The sequence below is a fragment of the Schistocerca piceifrons genome, chromosome 4, assembly GCF_021461385.2.
Source record: "Schistocerca piceifrons isolate TAMUIC-IGC-003096 chromosome 4, iqSchPice1.1, whole genome shotgun sequence".
Classification (NCBI taxonomy): domain Eukaryota; kingdom Metazoa; phylum Arthropoda; class Insecta; order Orthoptera; family Acrididae; genus Schistocerca; species Schistocerca piceifrons.
The window spans coordinates 334,424,563-334,442,004 of NC_060141.1; positions in this window are offsets into that span (position 1 = coordinate 334,424,563).

Genomic DNA, 17,442 nt, shown 5'->3' on the forward strand with positions numbered 1-17,442 from the left:
CCACAAACAACAGGAGCAAACCACAAAACAGCTTATAGAATAAGCTACCCTACATCACGTTGTAATACAATACAGAGTGACAGTTACCACTGACGAAATATGGATGTAAATACCAATATCGCAAAATACGATCAAAAAATTATTATAAAATGGTTCAAATGGCTCTGAGTACTATGGGACTCAACTGCTGTGGTCATAAGTCCCCTAGAACTTAGAACTACTTAAACCTAACTAACCTAAGGACAGCACACAACACCCAGCCATCACGAGGCAGAGAAAATCCCTGACCCCGCCGGGAATCGAACCCGGGAACCCGGGCGTGGGAAGCGAGAACGCTACCGCACGACCACGAGATGCGGGCTATTATAAAATAAAATAAAAAAAAAAAAAAAAAAAATGTTACGTAATTGTCGCAGATGGTCTGAAGATGGCAATCTAGACGAAATGGATCCATCATGATAAGTACATAAATAACGACTACAGCAGCAATCTTGCTTTCATTGCGTAATGCCCCTAATAGGTATCTCCTATGCTGCGGGTTCGCAGGATCGCAAGTTACTGACAGAAATGTTTGTGTTGCTAAATACTTTTCGAGTGAAGCCCGATCACTCTTCGTCCCGCCTTCACTTCCCGCGTTCCGTAAGTGCGCAGACTTGCGCCCGTCAACATCAGCCGCGGCATCTTAAAGCATTTACCAGAGAGCCGGGCGAAGTGGAGGCTGAAAATTCATTTGACAGCAGGGCGAAGCCTAACGAGTTTCTCGCCGCCCGCTACATGATTACAGGGACCGATAGCTCGGCGGAACGTGACGGCAGGTGTCATTTGGAAGTGGGTGGCCCAGTCAGACGGCCGTGAGGAGAGAGAGAGAGAGAGAGAGAGAGAGAGAGAGAGAGCGGCTGTCCTGTCTCGCGCCATCTTCGGTGGCGTCCTCCGCGCCCTCGAAACCCGATAGCGCCTCCACGTATCGTCCCCCCAGCACATAATGGCGTTAGGCTGTAAAAAACTGGCTCGATGACACAAGTTTGCGACGACAATCTCCCCGCGCGTTAGAGGAACTCCCTGCGGGTGAGCGAGGGGGCGAGGGGGTGGGAAGAGGGACGCCAGTGATCGAGGAGCCCATCTTAAAACTCCTCAGGAGAAAAAGGGTAGGCGCAGTGGGAGGGACGGAGAGGGGAGGGGGCGGTAGGGGATGCAGCGACCGTGTGACAGGAAAAGGTTCGGCTTACAGTGTGAGGAAGTATTGATGGCACCGCAATGGATGCTCTGTAGGAGCACAGTAGCGAGGGTTGGATGGCTGCAGCGGGTCGACGGCTCGTGGGGTTGGGGAGCACAAGCGGTAGGGCGGAGTAAGTTGACGCTGGCAGTCCTCGAAGGCTGGAGCAGGGACCAGAGGGGGCGTCCGCACAAAGTGCTCGCGAAGGGCAGATATGTCTCTTCTAAAATGGAATTTGAAATTGTGTACACCCGCGAGTGCTGTAAAAAAATACGTCCCCGAAGGCACTGTCGGCTTACGTGGGAGGGGAGGAGAGACACGTCACAGTTTTAATGTCGTTTTCACAAATTTACTTTCCGGTTCGAGGGTAGCGTCAGGCGGGGGGCAGGGGTCGAGGTCAACACAGACCGAAAGTGACGCGGACACTTTGCGCGTGTGCTGTGGGCAGGGGGAGAAACAAATTGTGGGAGAGATCTGTAGCGGCGGTTTACGAAAGATGCGGCGGTACGGCGGCGTGTAAGGTTACCGGGGCCGACAGGCTAAACGGCTTAGCGTCAGTGGCGGGGAATCTCTAGCAGCGCGACAGCTACTTTGCGATTCTGCGAGCCGGCGCCGCGTCTCCCGCCCGCGGCGGTCGGCTCGGCTCGGCGCCTTTGTTTAGACACGCAACTCCTCCTCAGCAGCGCCACGCGCCGCGCTGCGCGGAAAGAGAGACGGTTCGCGCGCCCGCTCTGAAATGGCGCCCGTAACGCGATAGCGAGCGGAGTAGTAACGTTTACGTCTCGCCGCTTTTATTGGACACTAATGTGAAATGTATCTTTTTGCTGTCTTTTTTTTCCCTCACGCTCGAAGGCGGTAAGACGAATAAGAAGCAACTCAGTCTGCGAAAAGAAGCAGAGAGAGAGAGAGTGAGAGAGAGAGAGAGAAGATGTAGCAGTGGAGCGAATAAAAATCATCTCGAGGTGAGGCGGGCGTATTATATGTTATGTCTTATCGAAATGCAATCTCGATAGAAACGTCGCTGCTATTTGAATGGGGAATTCGCGGAATTGTATTTATGTGCTGTTATGGGCTCGAAAACGAAGGAAATGTCCGAGATATGAAACGTAAAGTTGCTCCCCCCTCTTTCTTTCTTTCTTTCTGGAGTTCTACGAGCAAGCGAGTTGAGACGGCGTCGTCGTTTGTCCCTAGGAAAATCCGCCACGGAGAAAAGCGATTTTCCTTCTCTTTGCGGAACGGATGTACTCTTCGGCGACTTTTGAATGTAGTCTAGCAGTGTTAACAAGTGTTTCCATCATGTGCTCTTAAATTCTGCGCATAAAATGATAACAGACGATTGTTTGCAAAAGAGCTGTTTGTCACTTTACAAACTATATTCCGCGAGGAAGTACGAAATGATTGTGGTGCATCTAAACATACCCACATTTACCCAGTTTTAAATACGTCTGAATTTCAGCAAACGATCGACGCGCAGGGCAGAAGATTATCAAGACGAATAATGAAGACATCGAGAACGAACCATCCACAAGCAAAGCGCGGATATATAATGCACTAACAGCACCAGTGAACGAAATAGCCGGCCGGGGTGGCTGAGCGGTTCAAGGCGCTACAATCTGGAACCGCGCGACAGCTACGATCACAGGTTCGACTCTTGCCTCGGGCATGGATGTGTGTGATATCCTTAGGTTAGTTAGGTTTAAGTAATTCTAAGTTCTAGGGGACTGATGACCTCAGAATTTATGTCCCGTAGGGCTCAGAGCCATTTGGACCATTTGAAACATTTGTGTACGAAATAGAAAAGGCGTTATTTTGAACAGCAAAAGAGGACTGACTGAATTATAGCGGTAGTGTGGACTGGGTTTATAAAAAAGTGGCCATTTGTTGACTTTCATATTTAGATGTCTACACACAGATTTTTCCCGAGGACATGCAGCTTTACTGTATGATTAAATGATGATGGCGTCCTCTTGGGTAAAATATTCCGGAGGTAAAATAGTCCCCCATTCGGATCTCCGGGCGGGGACTACTCAAGAGGACGTCGTTATCAGGAGAAAGAAAACTGGCGTTCTACGGATCGGAGCGTGGAATGTCAGATCCCTTAATCGGGCAGGTAGGTTAGAAAATTTAAAAAGGGAAATGGATAGGTTACAGTTCGATATAGTGGGAATTACTGAAGTTCGGTGGCAGGAGGAACAAGACTTTTGGTCAGGTGATTACAGGGTTATAAATACAAAATCAAATAGGGGTAATGCAGGAGTAGGTTTAAAAATGAATAAAAAAATAGGAGTGCGGGTTAGCTACTACAAACAGCATAGTGAACGCATTATTGTGGCCAAGATAGACACAAAGCCCATGCCTACTACAGTAGTACAAGTTTATATGCCAACTAGCTCTGCAGATGATGAAGAAATTGATGAAATGTATGACGAGATAAAAGAAATTATTCAGGTAGTGAAGGGAGACGAAAATTTAATAGTCATGGGTGACTGGAATTCGTCAGTAGGAAAAAGGAGAGACGGAAACATAGTAGGTGAATATGGATTGGGGGGAAGAAATGAAAGAGGAAGCCGCCTTGTAGAATTTTGCACAGAGCATAACTTAATCATAGCTAACACTTGGTTCAAGAATCATAAAAGAAGGTTGTATACCTGGAAGAATCCTGGAGATACTAAAAGGTATCAGATAGATTATATAATGGTAAGACAGAGATTTAGGAACCAGGTTTTAATTTGTAAGACATTTCCAGGGGCAGATGTGGATTCTGACCACAATCTATTGGTTATGAACTGCAGATTGAAACTGAGGAAACTGCAAAAAGGTGGGAATTTAAGGAGATGGGACCTGGATAAACTGAAAGATCCAGAGGTTGTACAGAGTTTCAGGGAGAGTATAACGGAACAATTGACAGGAACGGGGGAAAGAACTACAATAGAAGAAGAATGGGTACCTTTGAGGGATGAAATAATGAAGGCAGGATAGGATCAAGTAGGTAAAAAGACGAGGGCTAGTAGAAATCCTTGGGTAACAGAAGAAATATTAAATTTAATTGATGAAAGGAGAAAATATAAGAATGCAGTAAGTGAAGCAGGCAAAAAGGAATACAAACGTCTCAAAAATGAGATCGACAGGAAGTGCAAAATGGCTAAGCAGGGATGGCTAGAGGACAAATGTAAGGATGTAGAGGCTTGTCTCACTAGGGGTAAGATAGATACTGCCTACAGGAAAATTAAAGAGACCTCTGGAGAGAAGAGAACCACTTGTATGAATATTAAGAGCTCAGATGGCAACCCAGTTCTAAGCAAAGAAGGGAAGGCAGAAAGGTGGAAGGAGTATATAGAGGGTTTATACAAGGGCGATGTACTTGAGGACAATATTATGGAAATGGAAGAGGATGTAGATGAAGATGAAATGGGAGATAAGATACTGCGTGAAGAGTTTGACAGAGCACTGAAAGACCTGAGTCGAAACAAGGCCCCGGGAGTAGACAACATTCCATTAGAACTACTGATGGCCTTGGGAGAGCCAGTCATGACAAAACTCTACCATCTGGTGAGCAAGATGTATGAGACAGGCGAAATACCCACAGACTTCAAGAAGAATATAATAATTCCAATCCCAAAGAAAGCAAGTGTTGACAGATGTGAAAATTACCGAACTATCAGTTTAATAAGTCACAGCTGCAAAATACTAACACGAATTCTTTACAGAGGAATGGAAAAATTGGTAGAAGCGGACCTCGGGGAAGATCAGTTTGGATTCCGTAGAAATGTTGGAACACGTGAGGCAATACTAACCTTACGACTTATCTTAGAAGAAAGATTAAGAAAAGGCAAACCTAGGTTTCTAGCATTTGTAGACTTAGAGAAAGCTTTTGACAACGTTAACTGGAATACTCTCTTTCAAATTCTGAAGGTGGCAGGGGTAAAATACAGGGAGCGAAAGGCTATTTACAATTTGTACAGGAACCAGATGGCAGTTATAAGAGTCGAGGGGCATGAAAGGGAAGCAGTGGTTGGGAAGGGAGTGAGACAGGGTTGTAGCCTCTCCCCGATGTTATTCAATCTGTATATTGAGCAAGCAGTAAAGGAAACAAAAGAAAAATTCGGAGTAGGTATTAAAATTCATGGAGAAGAAGCAAAAACTTTGAGGTTCGCCGATGACATTGTAATTCTGTCAGAGACAGCAAAGGACTTGGAAGAGCAGTTGAACGGAATGGACAGTGTCTTGAAAGGAGGATATAAGATGAAAATCAACAAAAGCAAAACGAGGATAATGGAATGTAGTCAAATTAAATCGGCTGATGCTGAGGGGATTAGATTAGGAAATGAGACACTTAAAGTAGTAAAGGAGTTTTGCTATTTAGGGAGCAAAATAACTGATGATGGTCGAAGTAGAGAGGATATAAAATGTAGACTGGCAATGGGAAGGAAATCGTTTCTGAAGAAGAGAAATTTGTTAACATCGAGTATAGATTTAAGTGTCAGGAAGTCGTTTCTGAAAGTATTTGTATGGAGTGTAGCCATGTATGGAAGTGAAACATGGACGATAACCAGTTTGGACAAGAAGAGAATAGAAGCTTTCGAAATGTGGTGCTACAGAAGAATGCTGAAGATAAGGTGGGTAGATCACGTAACTAATGAGGAGGTATTGAGTAGGATTGGGGAGAAGAGAAGTTGGTAGGACATGTTTTGAGGCATCAAGGGATCACAAATTTAGCATTGGAGGGCAGCGTGGAGGGTAAAAATCGTAGAGGGAGACCAAGAGATCAATACACTAAGCAGATTCAGAAGGATGTAGGTTGCGATAGGTACTGGGAGATGAAGAAGCTTGCACAGGATAGAGTAGCATGGAGAGCTGCATCAAACCAGTCTCAGGACTGAAGACCACAACAACAACAACACACAGATCATGTAATTCTCGTAAATTACGGGTCGTTGATTTGTGAACCAGGTGATGGCACCCGATAGCCATCCATAGGATTTGCGTCAGGCGAATTTGGTCGCCGACATATCAACGCAAGTTCACTATAATGCTCCTCAAACCACTGTAGGACGGTTCGGACTCCGAGACACGGACAATTACGAGACCTGTTCAGATAATTCCGGACCTTTGTCAAGAAAGTTTTTCTGCTCTACCTTTTAGTTAACGTGCTTGATCTCCTTCCAAATACAATTGATACACCGCTCTCAATGCTGTTTGCACTTCCGGAAGCAGTCTTGCTACGCCTATTGCTGGGCCGCGCAGCGCCGTCTGCGAATTTTCTTTTATGTCGTCTATCGCTGCAAATCTTCGTTATTTCAACGGGGTTTTCAACATTGGAAATAAATAAAAAAACTCCACAGGGGCCAGGTCTGGAGAGTGCGGAGGATCAGGCACTATAGTGATTTCGTTTTTTGCCCAACGGTCACGCACCAACAGGGATGAATGTGCGAATGCGTTATCGTAATGCAAGATCCACGAAATGTCTCGCCATATTTTAGGCCGTTTCCTTCCCATATTTTCTCGCGAGCGACGCAACACGTCCCGATACAGTAGAGTCTTGATTATCCGACCTAAACCGGCCGCGGCAAGGTCGGATAAGCGGGAAGGTCGTATAACACGGAAAATAATACAAAAAAAACACAAAAATTAAACTAAAGTAGGCCAAATGAGTTAAACATTTAATACAATACAAATCATATTAGACTGAATAGATATTTACTGTGTGAAGAAGTTAGTAATTGTCTTTTGTTTGCCTGCTGTTTGCCGTTTTTTGCCACTAAATCACGTAGTCTGTTAAGAAGTAAAACCTCGGTAGACGATGTTTCCTCCAATTGCTCTACATATTTTAAAGCAGTTTCTAAGGCCTCATGTCCTTCGTTGTGAGAAATCTTGGGCGCACTTTCATCCACTACATCTGCTTCTTCGTCTTCTTCTTTTTCGTTTACCATGTTGACTATTTCTTCATTTGTCACTTCAAATTCTTCATCTTGAACAATTCATTCACTTATGTCATCTTCTTTTCGTAACAATGAAAGCAGGGTAGTATTTTCTGGTTCGGTCTGCTGCTGTAGATTTTCATCATCTGGAGAATTTTTTTGATTTTCCTGAAGCAAAATTTTCCAGAATTTTGCAACTGTATTTGCTCCAACACTCTCCCAATATTGGGCTACGTCATAAGATACGTCTTTCAAATTAATGTGGCGCAACTGCTCTAGCATGTCTTCTCCCGTGTCCATGGCATTAATTAAAGAGGAAAGCAAGTTTCTGCTGTAGTTTCTCTTCAGTGTCTCTAAGGCCCCTGAGGTCCATAGGCTGACATAAGGATGTGACATTTGGAGGCAAAAACATGGCCTTTATATCTTGATCTCGAAGTTCATCTTCATTACGATGACAAGTGGCATTGTCTAGAAGCTTTGCGGGGCAAGTTGTTGGCTTTCAAAAAATTTTCAGTTTGTGGCACGAACTCGTTAAAACCATTCTTTAAAAATGTCTGAGCTCATCCAAGCATTTCTTTGGTTGTAATATTTCACCGGTAAAGCATTTTAGATACATTTTTAAATGCTCTCGGTTTTTTGGATTACCTACCATAGACAGTTTCATTTTCAAATTTGCTGTGGCGTTATTGCATGCAAGAACTATCACTCTTTCTTTGCTGCGTTTGTAGTCTGGCGCTGCCTTTTCGGCCTTTGACGCTAATGTTTTTCAGGTAAAATTTTGTAATTGAGACCAGTCTCGTCGCAGTTAAAAATTTGATCGCCTGTTAAGTTTTCCTTGTCCAATACCTTGTGAAGTTGATTCCTAAACAATTGGCTTCAAAATTTGCTGAAAGCTTTTCACCACAGACATTAAGTTGCCGAATTCCGTATCTTTTCTTCCATCTATCGAGCCAGCCTATACTGCTGTGAAATCAGCTTCACCTTCGTTTAGTTCGTTACGAAACTTTAAGGCTTTTTCCGACAAAATAGGTCCCGACTTGGGTACACCTTTATCCCTATGTTGAGCAAACCATAGGAACAAAGCTTCACTTACGTTTTCATCATCACATTTTTTCATGGTTTTCGGATCTTCCAAAACAGCCGAGGTTGCTTACAGAGAACACCACTTCTCAATTTCATTGTGGTTCCTTTTCCAGTCTCCAACTGTTGTTTTCCCAGCGTTATAATCTTGCGCCACTTTTAATAAAGTTTCACCATTGTCTATTCTTTTTAAAGCTTTAAGTTTTTCTTCCGTTGAAACGACCACCTTTTTCCGTTTTGAAGCCATCACCACAAATTTTTACAATAAACAAAGTGCAACACGTCCACTCCACTTCAGATCTATGTTAGCACTGAGGAGTGACAAGTAGCAGACGGCGACAATGAACTGAGTATCAACAAACAACACGTTAGTCACTGACCTGTCGTCGGCTGGTGCACGGCCGGCGCGGGGAAAAGGTCGGATAACACAGAAGATCGAATAACCGAAGATCGGATAATCGAGTCTCTGCTGTAGTACTATCGACTAACAGCTTGTCCTTGTGGCACGAATTCGTGATGAACTAATCCTTCAAAGTAAGAGAGTACTATCAGCGTGGCTTTGACATTTTACCTGAAGTGACATGGTTTCTTTTAGTGTTGGAGGACCTTTCCCGATTCACTGTGCCTATTGAATCTTGGTGTCATGATCATAACCGTAGACTATCGTCTCATCACCAGTTATGATTCTCTTCAGGAACATCTCGTTCTCATTTGCGCAATGCAAAGCTTCTTCACAGACTGCGAGGCGAAGGTGTCTAGGCTCAACACCTGTGAGACGAACTTTGCAGAAACACGACACATTCCAAGATGCTGTGTCAGCAAACTAAATTGTTACATTCTTCTGCAATGTCTCGGACAGTCACTCTTCTACTGGCGCGCACAATTTCGTTGACGTTCCTGCCATGAGCGACGTCGTCGGTTGACGTCGAAGGGCGCCTTGAACGAGGGTTATTTTTAACTTCCGTCCGGCCATTTTTAACCCGTCTGAAGCATTTGTAACACCCAACAGGTTTAAGCACTCATCACCGTAGGCTTCTTGCATCATATGGTATGTCTCTTCTGGATTTCACGCAAAATTTAATGCAGACGATCTGCTTTTCTGACTTTGGCATCTCAACATTCGTAAACTGTGCGACAGAACGTTATACTCAATACAGCACTGAACAATAACTAACAGACATACAACAATGAAACTTATGGTAGTTAAACATTAAAAACAGGTGTGTGCATGGATGACAACCGCATTCCGCTCCAACAAACCATTTGCGTGAAATTACGAATGGTCTGGAATTTTTTTAACAGACCTAGTATACTGCTGAAAGATGACATCGCCGTCATGGAAGACATCAAGCATGAAGGGATGCAGGTGGCAGGTGGTTCGCAGCTATCAGCGTCTCTTCGATTACTACCATAGGTCCCATGCAAGCGCAGGAGAATGTCTCACATAACATAATGCTGCTCCCAACAGCCTGCGTCCGTGGCGCGCTGCTCGTTTCGAGACGCCCGTCACCTCGATGACGGCGTTTGTAGAGACGACCATCGACCTGAAGAGCCGACACGGTTCCATTAATCGACGGTCGAAACCCGATGGTCCCGTCCTCACTGCAATCATAACTGACGATGTCACTGGGTCGACATGTGAACACGTAAGATTGGGCTGCTATGGAGCTCCATGTTCAAGAATGTACGACGAACGGTTTGCTCCGAAACATTTGTGCATGCACCAGCATTAGGCTCTTTCGGTAAATATACCACAGATCAGCAACTATCCTACTTCAAAGAGCTGACAAGCCTCCAAACCCCACGTTCTGTGAAGAGTCGCTGACTTCCAACCATTTAGCGCCTAGTCACAGTTTCACTGTCCTACCTCTTTCCGTAGATGCTCACGACAGTAGCACGTGAACATTCGACCAGCTTCACCGTTTTCGAGATGCTCGTTCACGGGCTCTGCGTAATAATAACCTGCCCTTTGTCAAAGTCATTTATGTCTGTAGATTTCCCGATTTGCAGCCCACATATTCTTCGCTAGGGTGATCCCCAGCCGCGCGGTATTAGCCGAGCGGTCTCAGGCGCTGCAGTCGTGGACTGTGCGGCTGGTCCCGACGGAGTTTCGAGTCCTCCCTCGGGCATGGGTGTGTGTCTTTGTCCTTAGGATAATTTAGGTTAAGTAGTGTGTAAGCTTAGGGATTGATGACCTTGGCAGTTAAGTCCCATAAGATTTCATATACGGTGATCCCCAGTCCGCGTCTGCTCCGCTTACATACTTTTGCAACCCCGTCACGTGCCCGCAATGCCACCAGGCGGCATGCAACGTCGCGGCGGGCAGTGATCATAATGTTCTTAGTCATCAGTGCTTATAACAGGTGGACAGTTAAACCTTGTAACGTCGGTCGTGAACAATCATGTAACTTGAGAAAGAAGAAGGTATGTTACTGGGGAACGTGTGATTGCTCGCAAATTAACGTCTTAACTATTTTATTTGTCTTGAAAATGAAAATTTGTGTTAGTTTCCAAGCGCTTCTCTTTCAAAATGCATTTAACTTGTAACTGGTCCTGATAATACTTTGCTCTGTATGTTTCATGTACTGATTATTGATATGCATGTAGTAGAGTAATAATGTAACTGGCAGACTATTAAATACGGTATTGACAAAATTGAAACACTTTTAAATTTCAATCGAATGGTTATACCTGCGTACATGACGATGTTGTACCTTGGAATATGTTTTCGCATCTGGGACCATGTCACTTTTCTGGAGTAATTTTTGTAGTTTCAGAAAAATCTGCAGCACATAGAAAGTGAACGCTAACAATTAACAAATGGCTCTGAACACTATGCGACTTAACTTCTGAGGTCATAAGTCGCCTAGAACTAATTAAACCGAACTAACGTAAGGACAGCACACACATCCATGTCCGAGGCAGGATTCGAACCTGCGACCGTAGCGGTCGCTCGGTTCCAGACTGCAGCGCCTAGATCCGCACGGCCACTCCGGCCGGCCTAACAATTAACAATGGAATAAGAAACTATACTAAACTTCTATGTCAGGACTGGCTAGAGGTGAAGTCTGAAAAGTGTGCCATCGTGCAACACTCTCCCCTACGGATTTATTTTGACAAAACTGTAGCAGGCGAGGAAGTAGGATTTCATGTTTGTTCATTGACAGTGGCTTCAGTCCAGAGATAACATGGCAGCCCATCAGGATGATTCATTTTATCAGTGTTATTAGTCAGACAGGCATATTAAAATGATTATAACAGTTTAAAATTACCGATTTGTTACGATGGTAGCAGCTCATCTTTGAATTCATTCGATATCAGTTGTTATTATTTGATAAGGGCTTTAAGTACTGGAAAAACTCTAGAATCCAGTACGCTACACTATAGTGCGATTGTTGCACAGAAACTAAAGTAATGCCAAGTGTCCCACAAGGAACTTAATAGCATCTCTAATATTCTCACTATACATAAACGATTTATAAGATAGGATTAACAGCAGCCGCGCGGTTTCAGGCATCATATCACGGACTGCGCGGCCCCTCCCGCTGGAGGTTCGAGTCCCCCCTCGGGCATGGGTGTGTTTGTTGTTCTTAACGTAAGTTAGTTTAAGTTACTTTAAGTAGTGCGCAAGTCTAGGAACAGATGACCTAAGCAGTTTGGTCCCTTAGGAATTCACACACTTTCGAACATTTGATTAACAGCACTACCAGATTTTTGGTGCGAACGCTGGATATGTCTTCTATGTTATTTCTCTACATATTCACTGAATTTTCTCAGAAACCTTTCCAGAAGTCTGTTTTCCTTTCACCTACCCTCAAACTGAATTTTCGTGATAGTCATTTTTCTTATCGTGTCTTACTACTAGGAGGGCGTGCTAAAAAGCAATGCCTCCGAGTTTTTCTTTATCTGAAAGGCTTTCTAAATAAGACAGACGTTAGTAACGTTTTGCATCTTTATTCTTCATGACTACGTATTTATTTCTCAACGTAGTCACCCTGGCGACGAACACATTTCTGAAAACGAGAGACCAGGTTGTTGATGCAGTCACTGTAGAATGTTTAACATTGTTGACGGAGCTACAACCTCACCTGTGCTTGCATCGATTCATCACAATCAAAGTGAAGTCCTCGAAGGTCTCCCTTAGGTTTTGGAAATAGATGAAAATCCGATGGGGCCAAGTTGTGACTCTGTGGAGGATAATCGATGACAGATATACAAGTGTGGAAGAACTCTTTCGAATTTGAAACTCAATTACAGCACACGATCTGTCACGCATCGACATGCTTACGTTACTGACGCTGCAATTTGTAGCCCTGTAGTGGCAGGAGGTTGCAGCTTGCGTCAGGGAAGCAGGAATATCGACCGAGTAATATTCATGACATGTAATACCTCAACCGATACTGATAACAGAATAAAAAATTCGGAAGCATTACATTTCAGCAGGCCCTCGTACATATACTGTGTGACGCACTGGATATATTTAGATTAATCTTGTAAGCGGATACTTCGCATTTGTTACAGGCTTCTTCTTACACTTGTCCACAGCTATTAATCACACCAACCGAAAATTTTGTTCAAGTCTCCCGCATTTTCTTACGAGCGTCCGGAGACTACACTTTTCTGAAGGCAAGTATGGGAGCCGTATCAGTAAGACATCCCTAAATCCAACGATATATCTGTTAAAATTTTTGGAAGTATCGTGTCTTGTACAATACACTTCCTCTCGTTGGTTTGTGAGCTGACGTCTGATACAATGATTTAAAATGATTTAAAGCTCAATGATTTCAAAATATCGTACACACGAGGGTCGTTCAATAAGTAATGCCTCACATTTTTTTCTCAGAACGTATTTGTTGTTAAGAGTCAGAATTTGGTGACAATATACATCAATATGTCTTGTCCATGTTCTATTTTTCTACGTAGTCTCCATCCCGTTCTATGCCCGTACACCAACTTTGTGGAAAAGCATGTATTCCCTGCTGGTAAAAGCTCTTGTGCTGTAGGCGTAACCACGTTTTCACTGCATGACTGACAACATTATCGTCTTCACAGTGTATTCCCCGTAGAGAATCTTAAGCGGTCCAAACAGATGGAAGTCTGAGGGTGCCAGGTCTGGACTGTAGGCTGGACGAGACAATGATAGCCAGCCGAATTTGGCGATGTGTTCTCGGGTTCTCAGACTTGTGTGTGGGCGTACATTATCGTGTTGGAGCGAGATTTCTGCTGGATTCTTCTCCGATCGAACACGTCGGAAACGATTCTTGAGTTTATTCAGAGTCTTCACGTATACCTCTGAATTTATGGTTGACCTTCTTGGCATCACATCCACCAGAAAGACGCCATCACAATTCCAGAAGACTGTCACCATGACTTTTCCGGCAGAGGGGGTTGTCTTGAATTTCTTCTTTTGTGGTGAATGAGGACTATGCCACTCCATGGACTGCCTTTTTGTTTCCGGCGCAAAGCGGTGCACCCAGCTTTCGTCCTCCGCAACGATCCGTGACAGTAAGGTCATTCCGTCGGTCTCAAAACGCTCCAACAATTCAAATCAAATTTTTTGAAAGACATCATGTTTACGCCAGTGACTGTTAAACTTTTTATTTCCACTATTGAAATTTCGGCCTTAGGCCATTATCAAGTGCAAATGTTTTGGCTTTAAGCCATGTCAGCTTTATACACGCTGACACATTTATATGTCGTTGCCATTTGCTGTTACATACATACGTAACACTGCTAAGTAGTGCGAGCACACATGTCCATATGTCGTTGTACGCAGAACAAGAATAACATCTGTAATCCGTTTACACGCCAAAATGGCTACCAGTAGCCTGTAAACAATTGTTCGCTGCTGTGGTTTAGCGCAAAAGTTACTAGTGATGGTGGAACAAACGTGTATGTACAGACTGTGCTATTTTACGATATATGGACACGGGTGCTCGCACTACTTAGCAGCGTTACGTATGTAGCTTGTCTGTAGCAGTAGATGTGACAGGACGTTCCGAGCGTGGCTGATCATGGAGCTCTGTTTCTGCATTTCCTGAGGCTGTAACTTTCTTTACCCATCGCCTTACTCCTATCAACTGCAGCACTGCCATACACCGCACACAAACGTTTATGAATGTTCGCCACAGTTTCTTTTTCTGACACAAGAATTCAATAACAGCACGCTGCTTTAACGTGAGTCGTTTGTCGACGCCATTTTCACGCTGTACTACGGCTCTGCCATCTGCCAGAACGGTTCGAAATTTCACCGGCGCACAGAAGAAACATCAAATGTCAAGCACCAGCAAGAACGTTTGTCTATGTACATTAATGGCTCTTTAAAAAATATGGGGCATTACTTATTGAACAACCCTGGTAATTCACTATGTATGGTAATTTTTTTGTTTCAAATGCGAGAGCTCTTTTTGACTTAGGACCACTCTTTAAGACAGTCATCCTTCGCGAGTGTCAACTGAGAATGACTCGTCAGTAGAGATACACCGTGTCTGATCGAAAGAATCCGGACAGCATTATATAATTCGGATCTGATTACCAGATATCACGAGAGAGGCACCGGCCAGTATAAAAGGAGGCGGGGACTATTGTGTTGTTAGTAAAGAACCATTAACATCAGAGCTAGTCGATCAGGAGGGCTCTATCGACTTCGAAAGTCGACAAGTAACTCGATGTGACCCGAGTAACAAATCCATCAGGGACATTTCAACCCTGCTAAAGCTGCTCAGGTCGACTGTTGGCGATCTGATTGCGAAGTGGAAACGCGAAGGAATAACCAAAACTGCATTAAGACCAGGCAGGCCTCATGTACTAACGGACCGGGACCATCGAGCAGTGCGGAGGGTATTTGTAAAAAATTGCTTGAAATCAGTGGAAAGAATAAGCCCTGAGTTCCAAAGTGCTATCAGCAGAGCAGCTAGCACAGTGACTGTGCGTAGGGAATTAAAAAGATTGGGCTACAACAGCGGAACAGTTCCTCATAAGCCACACATTTATGTTGTCAGTGCTAAGCGGCACTTCAGGTGTTGTAATAAGCGACGCCACTGGACTGTGAATGGTTGAGAACGAGTGATTTGGAGTGTTGAATCGCGCTATAGGCTGTAACACTGCGATGGAAGGGTATGCGTTTGGCGAAGGCCCTGAAAACTTTACCTACCATCATGTGAGGTGGCAACCTGAGTCAAGTACGGAGGAAGCGGTGCTAGGGTGTGGGAGTGTTTTTGTTGGCTAGGGTGCGGGTCTCCTGTTGCGACTAAGAAAAAGGTAGATGAGGAAGAATGTGAAAACATTTTACAGCGTTGTTTACTGTGTACAGTAGAGGAACAATTTGGGTCGATTACTATCTGCATCAGCAATACAGTGCAACCTGTCATATAGGAGGATCTGAGAGGCAGTGGTTTGTAGACACTCATTCCTGAAGTGGACTGGCCTGCCGAGCAGTCCAATGGAACACTTGTGGGTTGAGTAAGAAAGCTGACTTTACTCCACACCCCAGCGTCCAACATGACTACCTTGTCTGGTTTCGGAGCACCGAGCAGGGTCTGAAGCCATTTTAACTATTTTTCGACCGTGACTGTCTCAAGAAACATGTAAAGGCTTTTTTCTTTAAAATTACCGGTACCAGTCACAAATTTTGTCAACTACTATATTACTTATTTAGTTAACGACATGTTAAGAGGGTTATATCTCATCTTCAGGCGAAACGACATTACAAAAATAACTTTAGAATAAGGTCCTACTGATGTTACATAGTCTTTTCGTAAATGCTGTGGTCATCCTGTGGAAGAAGAGGAAACTTAGTAAGAGGCGATGTCACTTTGGAAGCTGGACTGATGTTTGCCGGTCGTGGTGGCCGAGCGGTTCCAGGCACTTCAGTCCGGAACCGCGCGACTGCTACGGTCGCAGGTTCGAATCCTGTCTCGGACATGGATGTGTGTGGTGTCCTTAGTTAGGTAGGTTTAAGTAGTTCTAAGTTCTAGGGAACTGATGACTTCAGATGTTAAGTCCAATAGTGCTCAGAGCCATTTGAACCATTTGACTAATGTTTGTTTACAAAACTTTTCGTGCAAAACATCAGTCCAGCTTCCGAAGTGACATCACCTCTTACTAAGTTTTCTCTTCTTCCACAGGATGAACACAGCATTTACGAAAAGACAATGTAACATCAGTAGGACCTTATTGTAAAGCTATTTTTGTAATGGAACTTAGCCTGAAGATGAGGTATAACCCTCGAAACATGTCGTTAAATAAATAAGTAATACAGTAGTTGACAAAGTTTACGACTAGTAGCGGTAATTAAAAAAAAACCTTCACCGAGCACGGTGATGCATTAGTTAAGTCACTGTGTAAGGGATCGCGGTGGAAGATGCTTGATAACTGTTTGCAACGTTAATTGATTATGTAAAAATGGCCCTGTATATCTGACATAATTAAAATATTAACCTTCCAATACATTGACCAAGGAAATCGTTATCTACTAAACTCAACAAGAAATACAGTTAACTCAGTGTATTACATGATTTGACAACCATTGACATTGATATGAAAACACTTTGGCAATCCTGGACAAGGTAGCAGCGATATAATTCAAATGAAAGGGCATCTGTATAAACAAGTATGTTGTACCATGATTGCTAAAGGGTTAGTGTTCAAAGACAGAAAGCATCACTGAAGGATACGTTTTGCATATTTGGCGAGAGGTGAAAGCATTAAAATGGATCTTCAGAATGAAGGCTTGAATTTCTAAATCTCTGTGCAGGTGACTTTCCCTACAGTTCGACTCACTGTTGCAGGTAGATCTCACCACTGTAAATCTCTATGTGCTTTTATGTCCTTCTTTCTGCTCTTTTCTGTGTCTTTCTAGTTCTGTGTCGTCCCTTGTTACCTCTTTTACTTGTTTTTACGCCTTGTAAGTTTTTATGGTCGTGGAACAAGGGACCGATGGCCTTAGTAGTCTGGTCCGTTCGACCCCCACAAACCAACCAACCAGTCACCATATTAACCTGAAGGTGGCAGCTGAAGTGGATTCAAAATCAGCCACCGGCTCTGTACCAACAATATGCATCTAGGTCTAAGTTCATGTCAACTGAAAAAGTGCCTAAGTGAAGTCTGCCAGAGAAGTAGCTTGCTCATAAAGTCTTCCCCAGGTGGCTCATGTCTGTAGAGCTAAAGAGTAATTTTCCGCCACCTGATTCTGAAAAGGAAGACTCAAGTCTCTGTGTTTTCTGGTATCAC